General features: G+C 37.2%; 1 pseudogene; it reads right to left on the bottom strand.

Moving 5' to 3' along the window:
- Positions 1–1,888: 1,888 nt before the first annotated feature.
- The window catches only part of LOC106027591 (olfactory receptor 5AP2-like), a 29,192-nt pseudogene continuing 14,996 nt past the window's right edge, over positions 1,889–16,084 (bottom strand).

The following is a 16,084-nucleotide window of genomic DNA, read 5'->3' as shown; positions in this document are numbered from 1 at the left end:
GTATCTGCATTTTCATTTTCTTGTAGTTATTGTTTAATTTCTTCTTTAATTTCTGCTGTGATCCACTGATTACTCAAGAATGTGTTATAGGGACTGGGGATTTAGCTCAGTGGCATAAGCGCCTGCCTTGCAAGCAGGCAGTCGTGAGTTCGATCCCTGGTACCAATAAAAAAATGAAAAAGACCAAAAAAAAAAAAGAATGTGTTATGCAGATTTCATGTGTTTGTGGGGTTTTTCCATACATTTTATTGTTAATTTCTAATTTCATGGTGCTACAATCTGATAACATGCATGGGATAAGTTCAGCTCTTCTGCTTTTATTTAAATATGTTCTGTGAGCTAATATATGGTCTATTTTAGAGAATGACCCATGTACTGTAGGAAAGAATGTGTATTCTCATTTTGTTTAATGGAACACTCTGTATAGGTCTATCAAGTCCATGTATTCACAGATGTGCTTCAGTTCTGTTATTTCTTTGCTGATTTTCTGTCTGGTTGATTTGTCTCTTGGTGTCAATGTTGTGTTAAGTTCTCCTGTTATAATTGTGTTATTCCTAATTTGGTTTTTCATTTCTGTTAATACTTGGTTTTAATAAATGGGTACTCTGGAATTTGGTGCATATATATTTATGATTGTTATCTCTTCCTCTTGATGTTTTACTGTAATCAGTATGTAATGACCTTTTTTATCTCTTCTGATTCATTATTGGTTTGAAGTTCACATTGTCTGCAAACAGAATAGCTACTCCCACTTTTTTGGGTTTCCTGCTGCATGAAATACTGTTTTCCATCCTTTGACTTTCAGTCTGTGTGTATCCTTTTGTTATATATGGGTTTCTTGTAGATAGCATATGGTTGGATTTTTTTCTTGATCTATTCTGTCAGTCTGTTTCTTTTAATTGTGCATTGAGACCATTTACATTAATGGTTATAACTGTTATATGTTGGTTTATTGTTGACATGTTATCTTTCTGCTGTTGCATCTTTACCTTTCTCTTCTGTTTAATTGTCTGCTTTGCTTAGTGGTGTTTTCCTGTTTCTAAACTGTCTTTCACAATTCTTTGAAGGGTTGGCTTGGTGATCATGAAGTTCTTCAGATGTTCTTTGTCATGGAAGTATCTTATTTCTCCATCGATTTTTGAAGGACAGTTTTGGAAGGTACATCATTCTAGGTTGGAAATCATTTTCCTTTAGGATCTGAAATACTTCACTCCATCCTCTTCTTGACTTTATTGATTGTGCTGAGAAGTCTGCTGTGGTTCTGATAGGTTTTCCATTATAGGTGATCTGTCTTTTCTCTCTGACAGCTTTTAATATTCTATTCTTTTGTTGTGTTTCTGGGATGGTGATTATTATATGTCTGGGTGTAGTTTTATTTTGGTTATAGTTATTTGGAATTCTGTATGCTTCCCTGATCCTGATATCAATTTCAAAGCTCATGTTTGGGAAATTTTCAGGTATTGCTTCTCTAAATGTCCTCTTTTAAAAGGACAGTTTTATTGAAGACAATTATAATTTCAGTGCCAGAAAATGTTACAGGAAATTTAAACCTGGAGAATATTCATACATTTAAATTATCTGGATAGTTCAATCTGTGATATATTACACATTAAAGGAATTCCTCCATAGCAGCCTTTATAGTAAAATTTAAATCACCATTGAGAAAAATATAAAACTGGTTACTTGCTTTGAACCTCAGTGTAGTAAATTAATGAAGATCGGTTAGAAGTTTTACTCAGATAAATGATGTATCTGTAAACCTTCAGCTAATTTCTTATATTGAGCTCATGTCATATTCTTGTACATTAGTCAGAGGTTTTAGGCAAACATGTTTTTCAATATCAAATTATAATTTTCAGTAAATCAGTTACTTTTGAATGCATTAATTTCAAGAAAATATTAATGAAAATGGGCACTGAGGATTCATGGTGATAAATAAGTCAGTGTTGCACATGTGACATTCTTGTAAAGATGTGCTCTGACTGAACAGACCTCGTGGTGATACAGGAACACAGGATAGACCTTTGACCATTTGCTCCATGGCAAATATTACATCCTTGTTCCTTAAGCTGTAGATTGAAGGGTTCATCATTGGGCTCAAAAAAGTGTAAAACACTGCAATTACTTTGGATTCTTCCATAGACTTCTCTGACAGAGGTCTTCAATACAAGCAGAACAGGGTTCCATAGAATATGGTCACTGTGGTCAGGTGGGAACCACAAATATAAAAGGCTTTGTGCTTGCCTTCTGGAGACTGAATCTTCAGGATGGCTGCAAAAATGAAAATGTAGGACAGAAGAAAGTTGGAGAGGGAGCTTGACAGAGTGAAGCCAGCAACAATGAACATTGCCATCTCATTGACAAGGGTGTCTTATCCCTTGAAATCTGAAGGTGACAGAGGATGTTTCATGAAAATTTGTTTTTTCCATCAGTTTTAGTATTTACTCATTTATCACTCTCCTCAAAATGTAAGTCAGAATTTTTATGTAACACTTTATAGCTCTAGCTTACATTTCCCTCAAACACACACAATATACACATCTTGTCTCATGTTTGTTTGGTCTCACATTTGTGTACTTTTTATATTTATAAATATACATTTATTCATACTTACATATGTCTACCTCTCTTTTAATGATCTTGCCACTGTTTATTTTTTCTAAATTTTTATCTAATTATGAAACCAAATGTTTTCAAATGAAAAATAAATATCAGCCTGTCAACTGAGTCACTCAACTGCCTGGATGAAGATAATTTGACCTTAAGTGTCTCCTCAAGTACAAATTCTTTTAGATAAAGAAGAAAAGATTAACAGTCAATCTTGCATTTTCATTCAAAGATCATATATATGTTACTCAATTTCATTCAGAGAGCAATAAAATTGAAAGTTATCTCTCAATAGATAACTAAAACATATAGAGTTAGGAAGAATTTTCTCTGTCTTGGAAGTTTACCCATCCATTCACATCCTGAAGAACATTATATACTTCTGTTGTTATGTCTGAGGTTCCAGAGTATGAAAGCCTTATATTTTCACCATGCACGCATTGTAGAACAGAGGAACAGATTTATAGATATAGATGAAATTGTTCAATATACTGTTAGGTGAAAGCAAGTACTGGGAACAGAATGTAGGTGAGTTACTTTTACATGGCCAGAGGATCTCCCTAAGAAGGCAGCATTTGAATAGTAAATCATCAATGCAAATAACTAGGGAAAAGCATGAGTTATTTTAGTTTTCATTGTTTGTGACATTACAACAAATATTTCTTCAGAGATATAGAGCTATTTAAGTGTGTCCTTGATAGCAACTTGATGTGTCTTAAATTTTTTGTGAAAATAAGACATGAACACAAAAATCAGTTACTTATCCTGTTATTCACTTGGGATATGGGGAAATAAGTGTGAAGCATCTGGCTTCTACTGGACTTATTGTGAGTTAGGCTTTTGCTTAATTTCCTTGGTTCCCTGCCCTCCAAAAGCCCCAGCTTTAACAGAGGCCACAGTGGTGTTCTGAGTATTTTGGCATCAGTGTTAAATCAGTTCCAGTGTCCATGAGTCTTGAGATATCTGAACACTTCCCTTTTCAAAAAATCCAGTTACCCTGGCAAAATACCTCAGGTGCTTTTGGAAAAGGGTGTGAGAAAGCAGACAGCATAAGTGTTTAACTCAAGGAGACCCAGCCCTAAATTTGGGAGATCTTGGGTCTGTGAACCAGCTCAAATCTGGGAATTACTTGAAGTGCTGTGATTCTATTGCTATGAATTAAGGTAGATTTCAGATCACTTGCTCTTACATTTGTTGATTATATACAACTTGTTTAAAAAAATTAGCTCTCAAGAACATACCCTGAATTATTTGTTTGTCAAATATACATTAGAAAAGCCTGCATATAATAATAACTTTTGCAGAGTTAAGTAAATATCAACATCGAAGCATGAAAGTCAAACATGATTGAGGGAGTTTTTCATTTCTATAGGACACTCATCTGAACACAAAAATAGAAGATGCATTTTTTAAATAACAAAAGCAGAAAATAACCTACCTGTCAATATTACCCCACTATATTTGTACAAACAGGGAGGATGATTTATAATGTGTTTCTTTGGTGTACCCCATGCTTACTTTAAAAATAACTCTAAAGAGCCAATTAAAATATTCCCTTTTCCTCAAAGGCATAATTAATTTGATGTTTGTAGGATTGGATTCTCTTTTGAATCCAGAATCTCTGTCTACATCTTGGGCAATCAGCATGACCTATTTACCCTCGAGATGCTTTGCATGGATAGGAAAGTAAGCCATCACTTTGACCAAAACAGAAGGAGAAAGACACAAGGAAATAAGTTGTGTTTAGTACAGGGAGCATAAACTCATAGTCATCAGAGGTCCTTTTTTTCTGTATACATTTTGACTTGAGGTCATCTAATGATCACAAAGAGTAAGAAAGATGTGTTGGGTGAAAAAACAAGGAAAAAAGATAGGTGGAAGAGCATAAAGGTTGCACAATCATTGGATAGATGTAGAAGTACTAGACAGTGATGCTGGTCCTTTGGACAAGGATCTGAAATTCATCATCCAAACCAGTTCTGAGAACCACAATAATTTAAAAATTAATAATTCCCCATCATGGTGATCTGAGGAGAAATGGAAGTCAAATGAGGAGTATTTGATCCTTGCTTGACACCACCTTTGCTAGGGAAGAAAAAAAGCTATTAGTGCTTTCATTATTCTGTATCTTCCAGATCACAAATAATTCCAGGTCAATCCAATAAAGTACATCAAACTGCAGCCTGTCCAACCTAGGAGAAGCAATCTTCATTTTGTTAAATCATCAAATAATCATGCATTCTGTCAGAAATCAGTTAATCTGATTCATTTCATTCCAAAACCAAAATGCAGATTTTATTATTCCATGAAATTTGAGATTTAAACAGCTTCTTTATATTTTTTCTCTAATTGAGATGAATATATTTATTTTAAATTTTGCCTGTTTTATTTTGGCCTTATGTGAAATACTAAAAAGAAGTTTTAAATAAAACCTTATAGCTTTTTGATGAACATAGAGTAGTAGTATATCTATCTATCTTGTATATGTTTTTTGATCATTTTTCATGTCTAAATCTTGTAATCCGAACAACTACTTTCAAGATAACAATATGTAATATGTTAATAGTGTTAATTTCCTATTTGTTTTTTAATTCTATATTGACTTTATCCTTTTTTGTTTGTTTTTAAAATAAAAAACATTATGGCTTAAATATTTTATGAAGAGAAATATATCATAGGGTTATCAAAATGTTGCATCTGATTTCCTGTCCTCTTAAAGGAAGCCTCCTTCCACTTCTTTTATTCTTCTGCAATTTTTAAAAATTAAGGTTTTTTTGTACATTTATGATATACATAAGTATCACATTCATTGTAGAGAATTTGTACCAGTACATGATATATCTTAGTTCTTTTTTCCCCATTCTCCTCATCTCTCTTCAACTCTTTTCTGTCCTTATTACAAAATTCTATTTCTATTTTAGCCTTTTCCCCCTAATTTTTCTTTTCCCTTCCATCCAACCCAATTCCTCTTTGCTTTTGAACAATCACTTCCTATTTCACAGTATCTATTATAAATTTTGTTCTTATGTACACTCTCAGTTTCTCACACCAGAGAGATATGTGATATTTACATGTGCCTAATTTATTTAGCTTAAGAGTATTGCCTCTATTTCTCTGTCATCATTTTTATTCTTTTTTTGTTTTTAAAATAAAAATTTTAAATAAAGCAAAAAAAAAAAAAAAAAAGAATATGTGTCTGTAGGTCCGTCCATTTTACTGTAAATATCTCATTTATCCTTATGGTTGAGTGATACTCCACCATGTTAAAAAAAATCTTCCTTATCCATTTGTCAATTGATGGGCATTTGGGCTGTTTTTAAGCTTTAGCTGTTACAAACTGTTGCTATAAACATGTGCATGCATATGTGATATGATGCCTTTAATTTTAGAGGGAAAATACAAAGAAGGGGAATTGCTATGTCAAATGGAAACTGTAATCATAGTTTTTGGAGGAATCTCCACACTGACTTCCACAATGGTTGTACCACTCTACAGTTCCACCAACAGTGTAGAAGGGTTCCTTTTTCCCTGGCAGCCCCACCAGTATTTGTTATTGGCTGATTTCTTGATAACCATTCTTTCAAGAGTGAGATTTTTTTTCAATTTCATCTCTCAGCTGATCAGTGATGTGGAACATTTTTTTCATGCTTCATTTGCTGTTTGCACTTCTTCATTGGGGGAGAAATGTTGGGCCTGGTTTCCTGTTCTTTTGTTTTTTGTTTTTGTTTTTTTTTTTTTTGGTCTTTTTTAGGTACCAGGGATCGAACTCAGGACTGCCTGCTTACAAGGCAGGCACTTATGCCGCTGAGCTAAATCCCCAGGCCCTTTTCCTGTTCTCTTAAAGTGGATCTCCCTTTACTTTTTTGAAAAGCAGGATGACAGATTTCAATTTCAAATTTGTTCATAAATATTTATGAAAAATATTTCCTTTTACAAGGAGAAAAATGAATGGCTCAGTCATTGTAGACTGAATCAGCTGTTTTAGTTCTAGAAAGGCAATGAAGGCACATAGTTCAGCCGGGGTCACTTGGTCAGTTACCCACACTAAGAAGGCAATGTTGGCCTTCTCTTCACCTACTCTCACCCAGAGTGCACACTGCAGCTGCCTGCCTGGAGGAGTGCGTTGGGCTGAGCTGCCGTTCTGGCCTTGCTGACTGCCCTCTCTCACTCGGAACCCCGCCTGAAGGAGGGAACTGGGCCAAGTTGCGGGAACCTGCTCTAGCCTTGCCTGAGACCTTCTTTCGACCTGGAGAGCACCAGCACTACTGCCACCTCCTGGAGGAGGCAGCAGCCCTGCTGAGGAGGTTTGAGGGCTACCTAGGCCATAGGGGGAACTTCTATCAGCCTGGGGAGCCTTGCCATCCAAGGAGCTGGGGTTACACAACATCCAATCCCTGGGAGAGTATGAGATCCTTGCTCTAGGGGGTTGGGGGCCCATTGGGCTTGCAGCCACACTAGATTGGGCTTAGTGGGATTTGGGATTGCCTGGACCACACCAGGTGGCCTTCTTTCACTCAGGGAGCTTTGCTTCCAGAGGGAGTAGCTGCATAGCTTGAGGAAGCTTTAGGTCTAACTGAGAGGAGCCTGGCAACCTTCTTTTAATCTGCTGCCCAAGGAGGGAGCTACACTACCAGAGGAGTCCCAGGAGCCCAGGACATAGGAAACAATTTTCAACATGCCCAGGGGAAGCTTTGGACAACACTTGAAACATGGAAATATAGGAAAATGACAAAATGAAAGACCAAAATGCAACCTCAGACATCCAGCCCATCCCAAGAAAGCCTAGGAGCCATGTGCATAGAAGGAAATACATGCCATATGCCTGAAATCCCTGAAATAATAGTAACCAAAATAAAGTAACAACTCCGGGAAGCTTTAAAGGAATTCAAACTAGAAATAATCTCGCAGGTAAAAGAAGAAATGATAAGAGAAATGAAGGAAATGCTGAACATATCTAAAAAAGACACAGTTAAAAAATTGGAGGAACTAGAAAAAAAGAGAGAATCCTGGATGAACAACATAAGAAACAAACAGAATATATAAAGCAGATACAAAGAGATATACAGGAAATCAAAAATTCCATTGAAAGTTGTAAAACCCACCTCAATGAATGTGAAGATAGAATTTCAGACCTTGAAGACAAGGTTGCAGCTAGTGAACAGCAAAGGAAAGATCTTTTAAAAATAATAAGAAATCAGGAAATAATAATTCAACACTTGCAAGATGATTCAAAGAAAAACAACATAAGATTGATAGGGATAAATGTCCCATTGCCCCCTTGGCACCCTCTACTATTGGTCTGTGGAGTGGTTTATTTACTTTAGTAGCTTTCTCACAAAATGCCCTCAACTTTATATACTTTCAGAATGATTGCATTGCAGAGAAGGTTGCACATTTTTAGAGAAAACTATTAAAGCACGAAATTTTTAAGGTCTATTATGTCCATCAGACATGATGTACAAATTCAGAAAATGTTTGACTAGAAAACACTGCCATTAATCCTCCTGAAAATAGTCCCTGCACCTGCGAGTATGCGTACCCTATTCGTTCTTATCCTTTTTCTAAAGAAGCTTTGGAAATCTTTCATGGGTGTCTTTTCATGGCTGCTTCAATGTTCTGAGTTGATTCAAGATGTTATTGGCAATTTCTGCCAAACAAAAGCATTACGGTGCATCCTCATCTAGTTTGTTCACTGAATTTGGCACTGTGTTACTTCTAGCTCTTAAACAAAGTCAAAACGTATGTGAATGGTAAACGTTCAATTCAATTTAGGACACAAAATCAGTTCAGACAGCACAACTACAGACACTAAAAAGAGCATTTCCAGAAAGAAAGATGGGATAAGCGAGGGGGCTTAATTGAAGTGTCCCTTCTGCTATAATCATTTTTTAAAAAAATTTAAAACATTTACTGTAGTTTTTGATATATGTATGACTGGAGTACTCTGTATGTGTGTGTGTGTGTGTATGTGTGTGTGAGAGAAAGAGCGTGTGTGTGTGCATGCACGCACTGTTGACAGGAATGAGGTTGTAAAGTAACAGAAGAAATCTTTCTATATTAGACAAGTTTCCATTTGAGGAGCAAAATACCTATAACATATACTTAAAAGAAGAAAAAGTTTGTTTGGCTTATGGCTTCAGAATTTTCATTCCATTGTCAGCTGGCCCTACACTAGAAACATCACGGCAGAGGGCCTGGTGAAGAAGCCTTGGTGGAGGAGCCAGGAGCCGTGGCGGAGGGTTACAGGGGCAGAGGGCCAGGTGGAGCAAAGCTGCTTACTTCACCATGGGCAGAAGCAGTGAGCAGCAGAGGCCAGGATGGAAATGCAGACTCCGAGGTCACACCCATCACCCACTCAGACACAACACAAAATGTGATTTCTCCTGCCATTAAATGTGGCCCTCATTTAGATTTTAATTTAGTACATGTTGATAAGCATGGGTCTAGTTTTAGTTTTCCGCATATGGAGAGCCAGTTTTTCCAATACTATTTATTAATTTTATTATACCTGATGATATAGGCAATTCTTTTTAAGGTAGCAAGAGGCATTATGGTAACCATTGTTGATTACCTTGGATTCTGTTTTTACATCGTGTACTATGTCTATCCTTTGTTTTGACTGACTGCTTTGTTTTGTCACATTTGGTTTTATTCTCTTCCAAAAACAAAGAGAGTAATAAGAACTGTGGAAGTAATAAAACCCAAAATGTGTAAATGTTATTGTACAAAAGACAGGAAAAGACAGTGCTCTAAAGGACACAACTGCAAGTGTGTTTAGGTGTGTCAGATAGATGATCATATTACTTTTTTTGTCGGATCATTGAACACAACTGTTTGCAGTCTCCCTGTTTGAATGTCCACTTTGTATGCTTTAATCCTGTAACTTGAACAACTATTTCTAAGATGACAATATGTAATCTATTAACTAGTGATTTCTTACTGTTTATTTTTTTGAAATTCTGTATTACTTATACCCTTTCAGTGTTTGGTTTTATTTTATTTCTTTAAATTAAAAAAAAAATGTGGCCCTCAGATGAACCTTCTCATTCCTCCATGCCAGCAACTCTGGCCCTCCATGGATTGCTGAATACATTACAGTCCCTGCCTCTCTAATAGCCTTTTCATTAACAGAAAAGGTGAAATGATGTTCATTGAGGCAATGATGTATTGTGTTAATCAAACACCTGGAAGAAATATTACAATTACTCTCTTATCCACTAGATGGATTGTGTGTTTTGTCTTATGGTGGAAACTGTGCTTTATGTTTTATGAACCTATTTGCTATGCTATCTTGGCATATATAATTCTGCTAACAGAAAACAGCAAGCATGGAGAATGAAGTTTGTACTCCGAGTGCCAATATATCTAATATATACTGAAAGTAATTGATCTGTGGTAACTTTAGGTAGTTAACTGGGCAGCTTTCCCCCAACTGGCAATGTAAGAGTTGTTACATTTTACTTGCTAGACCTGTTGTTTATCTACTTGTTCTGATGACTTAGGACTCAAATGCATTTTAGCACATATTAAATAGTTACACAGAAATATTTAGATTAAAGTTATCCTCTTACTGTAGGATAGTATCAGGAAAATGATCCGGTCCCTAGCCCTGAGAGAAGAGATGGATTTTAAGTTAACATTATGGATATTCAGTTCTTGTTCTTTGGTTTTTGTATACGATAACAAGGTTTGAATATTTCATGTGTTTTTCTCTTTTCTGTTTTCTTCACACTGCCTAAATCACCAATAAATGTCGTTTTTTATTTACAACACGGGTCAGTTTGCATTTCCCACTGTTGTGGTTTATTTAAATGGTCCTCCAAAGCCTCATTCATTAATGGAGGAAACTGAATTTAGCATGTGTAATTGATTCATTGTCTAGCCCTAGGATTGGTGGTGTGAGTGTTTCATCCACCCAGCGGTGGAGCTGTGTAAGGGTCAGGGAAGAAGGTGGGGCATTCTCTTTTGCTTTTGATTTTGTTTTCACTTTTGCTGTTTGCAGCAGCCCTTTAAGGGCTTCTTCTATAAAGGCCATGCTGCCTTGGAGCCAACAGATTATGGATCGAAGCCCCCACGAACTGTAAGAAATAAATTTTTCCTTCCCTAATTTTGGGTGCCGTGCATTTTGCCTCAGCAAGGAGTGAAAAGTAACTAGGATGCCCACTGTCAAGGATTGAAGTCATTGTCCCATGAGTCTGTATAACTACTCACAGAGTCCTTAGTTCCCCAAAGAAAGCCCTGAGCTATTTGCCTCAATCGACCCTGGATACTACTTAAATTAGTCATCTAGCCTTTCATTTCTCTTTCTTATGTCTTTTTCTTTAAAACATTCCTGCTTGCTTTGTACTGAATTGATGGGCTTTCCTGCATGAATGCTACCCTGCTGCTTCAGGCAGCCCAGAAAGTTTTTGTGAACAGAGAAAGAAGAAAAAAGGAAAAGGAACCACATGACATTGCTCTTCTGGTTGTGATCTTGGGAATATTGATCCCGGGGTAATTCCAGGAGAATCAACCTCTCCACCTCCACCAGTGAAAGACAACAAAGACCCCTCCCTCAGGGTTCCCGATTCAAAACAGGCAGGCATAGTCCTCATGCTTTGGCTCCAAACCAATGTGCTTCATGCAAAAATCTGGGACACTGGAAAGACAAATATCTCCTCCCTCTGAGGGATCAAAATGCCTCTGGATAGTTGCATATGCATTTTCCACTAGAATCCTTGTTCCCGGTTTTGGATAATGACACATAGTTCTGACCAGGCTCTGCCAGATTGATTGGGGGGGGGGGGCTGGAGTCTACAGTCTCTGTTAGAATCTGGGCCAAACTAATAGCTTTCATGGTGGACAATGGAGCAGAACGTTCTGTAGTGACTCAGTCCATTGCTCCTGGGAGACTGTGGGACCTTTTATTAAATGTGAATCCTTATACATGCCTGGATGTCCCATCCATTTTCTGGAACAAGATCTCCTCTCAAAGCTGGGGGCAGTTACATTTTTTGATCACAACCAGCCAGCATCTCTTACACATCACCCTGAAGTGCCTGAGTTGATATTGGCATTGACAGTGCCCTGAGAAGAGGAATGGGGAATATATCAGTTAAAAATGCCAGGAGTCTGTAATCCTGAGGTTTTAAAAAGCATGCTTTCCAATATATGGGCAGAAGATTCACTGCAACAGCTAGCTGTTAACCATGCACCTGACAACTAGATTTAAACCAAATACCTCCTCAATTGCAGTCAGACAATAAATACACATTGTCACAAGAAGCTCACTTTGGGATCCTGCCCCACATCTCCATATTAAAGCAAGTATTGCAGGCAGCTGAGTTAGAAATGTTATAGGCAGTGAGACAACGCTGGGCCCTGGAAGGAGCCAGTATAGAAGGCCAGATTCCTTGCAACTGTGGGGAAGACAAGATACTCCGCTGCGGGTTAGGCCTCAAGACAAAAGATCAAACAAATACATCCACATATTTCCTAAGGATAAATATCAGGAATTGATATTCTCAATTGTTTTCGGTCACCCTAAAGATACCAGGAGTCACCATCCCAACCCCCTATAGGAAGAGTCACTGCTCTTTAAGCATTCCCTTTTGCTATATATGACTCACTTCCCTACTTGTTCCTGATTTAATCAAATTTACCTGTGCAATTAATTTTATTGGTTTGCCCCACACAGGAAATGCTTCCCAGAATCAATAACTGGGACCACCTCTTATTAAAAAGTTTCTGCATGGCAAAAAAAATCTCCAGCATAGTGAAAAGAAAAACCAAAAACTGGGAAAAGACCTTACTGAACTCCCCCTCAGACAAGGGACTTTTGTCTAAAACATATAAAGAATTAAAAAGACTCAGACCCCCAAAGTTCAAAGATCCAATCCAAAAATGGGCATCTGAGATGAATACAAACTTCTCAGATGAAGAAATGCAAATGGCAAATAAATACATGAAAGAATGTTCATCATCATTGGTCATTAGAGAAATGCAAATTAAAACCACACTGAGATTCCATCTCATTCCTGAAAGAATGGCCAGGATCAAGAAAACCAACAACAACTAATGCTGGAGAGGCTGGGGGGAAAAGGAACTCTCCTGCACTGTTGGTGGGAGTGTAGACTGGTGCAACCTTGGTGGAGGTCAGTCTGGAGATTTCTCAAAAATCTGGGACTGGAAGTCCCATTTGTTCCAGCTATTCCACTTCTAGGCATATTCCCAGAAGAACTGAAAGCATCATACCACAGGGATATATGTGCACCTATGTTCATAGCAACACAATTTGTAATCACCAGATCTTGGAAACAACCCAAGTGTTCATCAACTAAAGAATGGATAAAAAAAAATGTGGTATTTTTATGCAATGGAATACTACTCAGCTATAAAGAAGGATAACATTGATATATTTATAAATAAATGGGCGCAACTTGAGACCATACTCATAAGTGAAATAAATCAAACTCACATATGTGAATACCGAGTAGTTTCCCTAGTGTAAGAAATGATTCAAATATATAAAAGTATGTGGTAATCATGATTCCCCATTATGTGGCCGTGAAGCCTTATAAAGTTTGCACTTATTAATTGGAATGGCTTTAGTCTGGGCTGCTTGATATTATTGCCTGTGATGAAATGAACAGCTATTTTAAAGAAAACAAGACATCATAATAGCTAGTGCTGATTTAATATCATCTTGTTTTGAAGCCCCACCAAACTATGGCTCTTCTGTCTCCATTGGTTTTATCATGTTGTATCTTGCTGGATTTTATTATATGTGATAGTATAAACAAAAATTGTTATAGGCAAAGAAATAATATAGAACCATTGCTCGTTTTCTGTTAGCTGGTTCTAAACACCCTACAATACTTTCATCCACTTGAATGGTTTTACACTGTCTTGATATGTTTGATGCTATAGTATATGAAGTTATATTCAAATATTTCAAGGAAAAAGACACTATGGTAACTACTATTAAGTCGGGTTATTTGATGGTGAAGCACTAGATTGCTGAAATTGTCATGCTTTGACCTGTATTGTTATGTTGTTATGTCCTCTTTTGTCTCAATCTCTTCCTTATTCATTAAAAATTATTTAGTTATTTTTTATTTTTTAATTAAAGGGAAAAATAAAAAATTAGCAGGATATATTATAGTAATTTTTTTGATTTCCTATTAACTTGATTTGAAGTCCTGTATTACTCCCACTGTCTTGTTTTGACTGATTAGACTCTGTTCTGTTCTGTTTGATAGTATCAAGTTTGAGAGTATAGGCAACTATTTTGAAGGCAATAAGATTCACTATGATGCTCATTCTGGTTTGACTATTATCTTCTTTTGAAGTCCTGTAATGTTTACAATGTTTAGGCTTTATTGGCCTTGTTCTGTACTGTTTTGTTCAACATTTATAATACCTAATGATATAGGCAATTCTTTTTAAGGTAGCAAGAAGCATTATGGTAACCATTGTTGATAACCTTGTACTCTGTTTTTACATCATGTGCCAAGTCTATCCTTGGTTTTGACTGACAACTTAGTTTTGTCATATTTTGTTTTATTCTCTTCCAAAAAAAGTAATAAGAACTAAGGAGTAATAAAACCCAAAATGTATAAATTTTGATGTAAAAAAGAGAGGGGAAAGAAAGGTGCTCTAAGGGATACAACTGCAAGTGTGTTTAGGTGTGTTAAGATAGATGACCATAATAATGTTTTTAGTTGGGTCATTGAACACAACTGTTTGCAGTCTCACTGTTTGAATGTCCACTTTGTATGCTTTGATCCTGTGACTAGAGCAACTATCTCTAAGATGATAATATGTAATCTATTACCTGGTGATTTCTTACTGTTTTTTTTTTTTTGTAGTTCTGTATTACTTGTACCCTCACCCTGTGTTGTTTTGCTTTGTTTTTTCTATTTTCCTTTTAAATAAAATTTAAAAAAGAATAATTTTATTGGTTTGCCATAGTTGTGTCCCACCTTATGCCCACCTTGTGAATTCCCATGTTTCCCCCACTTTAGACCTGCCTCAATTCGTGATTTTACTCTATAAAGTCTCTGGAAAAGACAGTCTTTGGCAACCCACTTAGGACTCCTCACTCGGACCTAAGCTTTCTTTCCCTTGATAAATATATTTTGCTCTTAACCTCCATTGTTCCTAAAATTTATTCTTCAATTTTTGAGAACATGAACTCATTCTCGCCATCTAGTAGGTTGAGAGTTTCTTTACCATATATCAACAAGCAGGGTTCTTACTAGACTGCCAGTCACCATGGTACATGCCTCTGCTCCCAGTAAAAAAGCCAAATGGTGATTTTCACCTAGTGCAAGATATTCGGGACATCAATGCATGCACTGTGACTTTACATCCAAAAGTCCCAAACCCATACTACTGGGTCTGCTTCTTCCTGACTTTGCATGGTTTACCTGTTTAGACTTAAAAGATGCTTTTTTCTGCCAATGAGTGGTCTCTGCCATTCAACCTTTATTCACCTTTGCAGGGGAGGACTCTCACCCAGGGTGAAAGTTCCAAGATTTCTCCTACCATGTTTGTGGAAGCTTTGGCTACAGACCTGGCAAAGTTACCCCATGGCAAACATAACTGTATAGTCCTACAGTCCTACAGTGTGTAGATAACATTCTAATAAAGGAGCCCTACAAAAGAAAATTGATGGGGGAGAACTGAAGCCCTCCTCTGCCACCTGCTGGTCACTGACTATAAGAGCTTTTGAAAAAAGGCTCAAATCTGTAAACAGAAAGTCAGATATTTAGTGTTTCACTTGGAAAAAGAGCTTCAGAGCCTAGGTCCAGAGAGAAAAGAAGTGATCCACTCCATTCCACCGCCTGATTGCAAAAGGGAACTCAGAGCATTCTTGGGAGTAGCTGGTTTTGCAGGCCATGGATACCTGGGTTTGCTGAAAGGGCAAAGCCACTTTGTGATATGTGAAAGAAATGTGCAACAGAGAGATAGGGTTAATTGAACTTTAGAGGGAACAAGCCTTCAAGCAGATCAAAATGGCTTTAGCCTCATCTCTGATCTTATCAATCCCTGATGTGGCTTGCCCTTTTAACCCATTTATTGATAGAAAGCAAAATACTGCTTCAGGACTCCTAACTCAAAAGATGGGATGCTGAGAAAGGCAGTAGCTTTCCTGCTGAAGACTCTGGACTCATTGTCAAAAGCATGGCCTCCTTTGGCTGCTACCACCCTCTTGGTCAAGGAGTCACACATTGACTTTGGGACCAAACCTGACAATCCTATTCTTGAGCTCCTCAATAGTTAGGGCCACCAGTGGTTTCCACATAGCACATCACCCAGCATCAGGGATTGCTTGTTAGAAATCTCAGACTCACTTTCCAGCCAGGTAAAGCTCTGCACCCAGCACCTACTTGCCCACAGAACTTGAGCAACCTCATGTTGGCAGATAAGCAGTGTGCTTGTAGGCCTGACACAAGATGGAATTGAGTACCCCCTGCTCATGGATGGAAATAAC

The sequence above is a fragment of the Cavia porcellus genome, unplaced genomic scaffold (assembly GCF_034190915.1).
Source record: "Cavia porcellus strain 051 isolate PalLab524CR breed Dunkin Hartley unplaced genomic scaffold, mCavPor4.1 scaffold_5, whole genome shotgun sequence".
Lineage (NCBI taxonomy): Eukaryota > Metazoa > Chordata > Mammalia > Rodentia > Caviidae > Cavia > Cavia porcellus.
This window is presented reverse-complemented; position numbering and strand designations above follow the sequence as displayed.